At 36.6% G+C, this 6,932-nt stretch overlaps 1 pseudogene; it reads left to right on the top strand.

Moving 5' to 3' along the window:
* The first annotated feature begins 2,255 nt into the window (after window positions 1-2,255).
* On the top strand, window positions 2,256-5,271 carry LOC125473791 (annotated as a pseudogene).
* The last annotated feature ends 1,661 nt before the right edge of the window (window positions 5,272-6,932 follow it).

The following is a 6,932-nucleotide window of genomic DNA, read 5'->3' as shown; positions in this document are numbered from 1 at the left end:
TAGAGTTCGGCATTCTGACGGCCGAATCACATTCACCATCAAGACATACATCTCTTTTAGGTAATTGTGTCCATATAATTTGGTACTGGTTCGACGTGCTTATACTCTTATGAATATAATTACTGTAACCGAACCCAATGCCAACGATCCGTGAATTTTGCAAGACTAGCAGCCTTGTCTTCAGGCTCTAGAACCCAAAGGCCGAGACATGTTCCTTCCTCGGCCACAGTCATAAGATCAAGAAGTCAGTAGCGCACTCAACGCAACATCAACACATTTTACTCCTCGGGCGACGAGTTGGCACGCCCGCATCAACAAAAGGACGTAGTTAGCTTATCAGTTATTCAGTCTGCGCACCACGTAGGCTTGGTAGTTTTTAGGGTCAACAAATACATAATATTGAGTGACACAAAAAAAAAATTGCTGAAAACTAAAAATAAAAGATCGAATAACTGTGAAAATTAAATATAACGGCTGAAAGATCTGTAAGATTGAATGATATGCACTTTAAAGCCACAATCCATTAAGATCATTTAAAGAGAAATCTGGCTTGTTAAAGTTGATCGTATATAGTGAAAATTTAAGCTCCTTTTGCATGCTGGTAAGCATCAGTGGGCACTAACATATCTAAAGTTTCACGTCAATTTATGACATTATTATAGGAATGTTAGCAAACAGAATATTTCTAGGCATTAATACAGCTTGCATCCAAACCTGTCTTGACATGAGATGTAAGTGAATAAAGTAGACTTGCCAATGATGATACGCAAATATACGGAAGTGTCATGTTGGGTATGAGATCACTTGAATGTATAATCATTAGCAGTTTCTTATTGACACCCACATACCAGACCCCACTATTAGTATCACCATCATAGACCCGACCATTGCAACCCCGACCGCCACCATCATTGTCGCCATTGCCACTATCTATAAACAACCACTAGCCTTATAGCACTACTGACACCACAACCACCATCATTGCCACGGCCAACGACACCACTACCACCACCATCACAATTGCCATTACTTCTACTACTACCGCTACTACATTTACATCCCAACTACCACATCTACTAAGGGGCGGGATGGGTCTGCTGACCCTCCCAACTTTGGCAAACCTCCATGGAAGATCTAAGTGCTGCCTCTTTGAAGCTTAGAACTATCATTGAGATATGCCCTCCACCTTGGGCAAGGCAAGGCATTGTGTGCAGCGCGTAACTCCTTTGCCGTCGATACAAAGTCTCTTTTGCTGCTGAGACAAAGTCTCTTTTGCTGCTGATATGCAGCAAAACTAGGTCATTTTATATAAGACCTGACCATTTAAAAAAAATAAAAAATTACATAACCTCCTAGTCTAGACATATACAAACCCCCAACAGGATTCTCTCCGGATCCTTTGGTGAGGATCCTGAGGAATCATAAATCGTGTTCATTCATCATACATCGTCCGATCATTTTTTATCAGGTACTGTTTGTATTTAATTTTAAATAAAAATATTTAAAATGATCAAAATTTTTGAGCACACGATGTACGATTAACGGATACGATTCACTGATCCCCCGAATCCTCACAAAGAGGATCCAGATTCATATAAATCCAAACAATTTTTAAAGCTATTTATTTGTCGAATAAATGTTGGGATTTTTATACGTGACCTCCCAAATAATTTTTTTTCTGAATCCATCATTGACCACATCCTGCTATTGGCACCATCACTATACCCGTATCATTGCCTCTGCCACCACTGCAACTGTCATCATTGTAGTTGTGGTCCCTAACCACACCACTAACATTAAAATTTATTAAACGTTTATACACTATTTTTCATACTCACAACATTTTAAAAAAATACAATTTATCAAACGCTAAACCATTTTATTCTACAGGTAATTATTTTTGAAGCAATAAGAATTTTTTGTAAAAACCAAATCAAAGAAAAAAGAAGTGGTAATTGAATGACAAATTTTGAGTGTGTAGGAAAACAGTATGCTACACATATAGTAATAGAATTTGTTGAAAATTTTCTATTTTTAAATTTTCAATCAATTTCATTATATTACTGGCACACTAAAAAATCTCTTTAATTGAACGTGCTGGATCCAATTCCCCCGATTCTTTTAAGCCAATCTCAACCCGCCATTGTACTCAATACGCTAGGCTTTCTCCTGTCTGCCGAAACCAAAGCTAGGTTCTTCAGCCACTCTCTGAGCAGATCTTTCTCTCCTCCTCTCCTCAGGTAAACTCCAATGCCCATTTCATGTTCTTCATTTCAATTTATCTCATCTGATTTGCTACTCTGTTTCCCGAGAAAGTGTAGGAAAATTCTCAATTTTCCTCTGCGCCAAGAAAAAAAAAAGCAATAAGCTTTTCAGTATCCTGTGATGCGAAAAAATCCCAGGATTACAATATAAATATGTGCGTGTGTGTAAAAGCGGTTGGGTGCTTGTGAAATTGGATATAGGAGAAATTTTAGATTGCGTTTTTTGGTGTTGGTTCAGTAACTTGTACTGATTATTTTGAGTATTTTCTGGGAAGTTTGGTAAAATAACTGGAGTTGCAGAAACATATGCCCTTTTGCGGTTACTTGGACTGATAAGATGAGCTAAACGAAATTTGCGATGTATGGATTATTAATACAACAACGTTTCGAGTTTTATGATTTATTTTTAGATATTCATACAATGCTTATTTTATTTTCCAGATTTGTCAACATGTTTACCTCAAGAAAGAAGATTCACAAGGATAAGGATGCTGAACCCACTGAATTTGAAGAGTGTGTTGCACAGGTAAGTTTATGCTGTTGTTTATTGTGCTTGTCGGTCGTGCAATTGTTGTTCATAACTGTAAGTTATGATCAGGAGCTCTTACCGAAAAATGTTATTATATCTGCAGGCGATATTTGATTTGGAAAACACAAACCAGGAGCTGAAAAGTGACCTCAAGGATCTATATATAAATTCAGCAATGTAAAAAGGGTTTATTGAAGATTTTTTAACCGATTTGGTTCCTGAGATTGAAAATCAATATAAATAGTCTTTGAGATTGTTTGAGATTGTTCACCATCCATTATTTTGGTTCTTCTGTTAAAAACTTCGTTACATGTCCTGGAGATCTTGATGGGAAGTTTGGGCAATTTTCAAAGTTTCATAACTCAATCGTTTCTTAATTAAATTCGACTCATAATATATTAAAATGAAGATAGGAAAGTGTATAACAAGATTGTACTATTTTGAAGCCCAATGGTCGCTGATGATGGTAGGAAAATAGCCTGAAAGATGACTGGTTTATGGGAAAACTGGAAAACTTACTAAAAACTGAGTAAACGTTAAACGTTCATAACTTCTTCAATACTTAACGAAATTGAGTGATTCAAAAACGAAAATCATACTTCTCAACGAGACAAAGAGAATGGTACCTTTCTCGACGGTTAACTCGTTGTGGTTTGGCCGGAAAATGATTCGAAACTGGCTAACTCAACGACTAAGACAACCATTTTCGAGCTTTTTTGGGCCAAACCACGGCGAGTTAGCCTTCGATAAGGGTACCATTCTCTTCGTCTCATCAAGAAGTATGATTTTTGTTTTTGAATTACACTATTTCATTGAGTATTGAAGTTATGAACATTTAAAGTTTACGAAGTTTCCGGCGAGTTTTTTAATTTTTCCATCGATTAATCACCTTTCAGGCTATTTTCCAGTCGTCTCTGGCAACCATTGGGCTTCCAAATAGGTATAATCTTGTTCTACACTTTCCTATTTTTATTTTGATATATTATGGGTCAAATTTGATTAAGAAACGATTGAGTTACGAAACTTTGAAAATTGCCCAAACTTCCGGCCAAAAACTTCGGGACACTAAACGGAGTTTTTAACAGAATGATCAAAATAATGCATGTTGGACCATCTCATGGACCATTTTGTATAAAAAAAACCTTTATTAAATGCTTCTGTGTTTTAAAATTTGCCCATTGTATGACTTATGGTCCTCCGTTCAATGCAGTCAAGTAGATGTGGCTGGGACTGGGAAGAAAGCTGTTGTTATCCATGTGCCCTATAGATTGAGGAAGGCTTACCGCAAGATCCATGTTCGTCTTGTGAGGGAGCTAGAGAAGAAGTTCAGGGAAGGGTAATTGGTGATCTATGCTATTTATAAATGTTGAATAAACTGAGATTAGTTTCGCTTTGGTGATTTTACGTTTACTTGCTTCTGGGCAATACATTTTGTGCTTGATAGTTTAGGACAGTTCTGCCACTCTTGTAGTCCCTTATTTCACGTTTTTTGTCTTCTCATATTTATTTATCTGTCTAAAGTAAGTGATTCCGGTTTAACTCTCTTGTACCCTAATTTGTATTTTATTGCAGCAATTCGGTCTTCTTCAGTAATTTTATGGTGCCTTCTAATTTTTCATGTGGTAGGATGTGATCCTGATTGCCACTCGTAGGATAGTGAGGCCTCCTAAGAAGGGTTCTGCCGTTCAACGGCCCCGCACTCGTACCCTAACTGCTGTGCACGAGGCAGTGTTGGAGGATGTTGTTTCGCCTGCTGAGATTGTTGGGAAGTGCATCAGATATCGCCATGATGGATCCAAGATAATGAAGGTATTGCCATGATTTTCAAAGGAAAAAAAAAATATTTTCACTGATACACACACTTGGAAAGGGAAAAGGTTTGTGGTTGATCATCGAAAAGATGTCACCCTTATGAAGATTTGAAAACACTCGTGTACGCAAACTGAGAAGATAGTACCTTTGGTGGCATGGATAAAGTGATAGATTTCAAATAGAAGTGCATATATGGGTTGTCACTCGTTTCTTTGTACAGTTTTCTGCTGGATTGTTACCATATTATCTATATCTGATTGTAATGTTGGACAGGTGTTTTTGGACCCTAAGGAACGGAACAACACCGAATACAAGCTGGAGAGCTTTTCTGCAGTTTATCGGACGCTTTCAGGAAAGGATGTTGTCTTTGAGTACCCAATAACTGATGCTTAGAAATACTTTGAGATGCCACCTTTTAACTACCCCTTCACCTATACTTGTATTTTCTGAAGACTTGAATTCTGCATGCAGTCACTTTAAAGTTTTGGTTTTGAGGACGTGGTTTAGTAGTGCAGCCGAAAGGATTTTGTTGTCTACTTTTGAATAGTTGTGCAGAGTTGTCTTTTCAAAAACGTGTGTGGGGTGTTATATTTGGCTTGAATATTCACTGCACGTGTTTTGTTTTGGGGATTATTTATTTGCTTTATTCTATATGTTGTTGGTTTATGTCGTTTGTCTATCTATGTGTTGATGGTTTATATCGTTCATCTAATGCATCAACTGAGTTTACTTGTTTGCATAGCAAACTGGATCAAATGTGATTTGAATGAGGAGTGCATGATGACATTTTGTGTGTCATGGTACACAATTTTTTAGCCACGAGTGGGTAGTGTAGATTGGAGTGTCTTGGGGAACCGACCACTGTGAAGAACTAAGCTCTTTTTACATGCATGGGGTTTCAAGTTGCATTTTAGATTCCATGCTTTGTTGTTTATGTGTAAGGTTTCATACACGTTTTATAGGTTTATACAATTTGTGTTAGGTTTTCATGGAACAAAACTTTGTTTATGGGTCTTTTTTGTATAATTAAGTTATAGGTTACGCACTTTGTTCGTTGTCTTTGTAACGCAACTAGTACATACTATTGCTACATGGGGGTTATAGGCTCATTTGTAAACCATCATAGGAACTCTGAGAGCTGCTTTCCTCAGGTTCTAAGGTCCTCATGTTTAGAACCTGTGAGGTCCTTTTTTATATGGGCCATCAAATTAATCTTATGGTAAATGAAGCTATCAACTTAAATAATTCTTGTTACTTGGAAGCAAAATACTAATTGATAAAACTCAAAAAAAACAAAAAAAAAAAAAGAAAGAAAGAAGGTTTCACATCATGTCGAATTTTTTCCATTTGCAAACCTAGTCCCCTTATTGAATATCTAAACCTAGGAAAACCAATTGCATAAGATCCTTATAGCTTCACACATCCAATCTTTTATTAATAATATTCAAATGCAGTCAGTTATAAAGCTCAAAAGACGCAAGAGATTAAGCATAATCCTACATTAAGCCATATCGCTAATAATGAAGATAAATTTTTTTTGAATCAATTGCCTGCTGAAGTGCAGCTCCGTAGAAAAGGGAGTGCTAAAATGTGCCATCACACAATAGTTCTATGCCTCAGTTATTGGGTTCTCAAACACCACATCTTTCCCTGAAAGCTTCCGGTAAACTGCAGAAAAACTCTCGAGCTTGTATTCGGTGTTGTTTTGTTCCTTCGGGTCCAAGAAAACCTGCCAATCATTGCATTTTAAAACTAGAAAAATGTGGTAGCCAACAAAAAAACTGCATTGAACTAAGCATTAACAACCCCGCTTGTTTATTTTTTTCTAAGTGGATATGGAGACTCTTTAGATCGTAGAATTATATGAGTGGATATAATCCGGATAGATCAATATATACTGTAGTGTCTCAAATAGAGAATGGCAAGCCTCTTGCCATACGTGTTAAGACGAGATTTAGTATAACTGATTACACTAAACACGATCACGTAGTGGATGAGCCAGAAATTTACAATACTGGGGGTCATAAATAAGAAACTTCCAAAAATTAATCATACTTTCATTTATAATTGTCTACGTGGTGTTATCATATTTATTAATCATACTTTCATTTATAATTGTCTACGTGGTGTTATCATATTTTGGAAATGGCGTATTACATCATTACCAATAGAATCAAATACATTTCTCATTGCATACAACTAAGTTATCATTCAACCATTAATTTCTTATAGAGTGAATTCTTCCACAATATTGATCACCGGAAAGGTTCTCCCAGCTTTGAAAGGTTATAGTTTTGGTATGTTTTCAACAAATAACCAAGCCTTAT

This window comes from the organism of the source record quoted next, unplaced genomic scaffold (genome assembly GCF_019419815.1).
Source record: "Pyrus x bretschneideri cultivar Hongxiangsu unplaced genomic scaffold, Pyrus_bretschneideri_v1 Contig97, whole genome shotgun sequence".
In the NCBI taxonomy this organism is placed as follows: domain Eukaryota; kingdom Viridiplantae; phylum Streptophyta; class Magnoliopsida; order Rosales; family Rosaceae; genus Pyrus; species Pyrus x bretschneideri.
The sequence above is the reverse complement of the archived record's forward strand: the minus strand, read 5'-3'. Positions and strand labels throughout refer to the sequence as shown.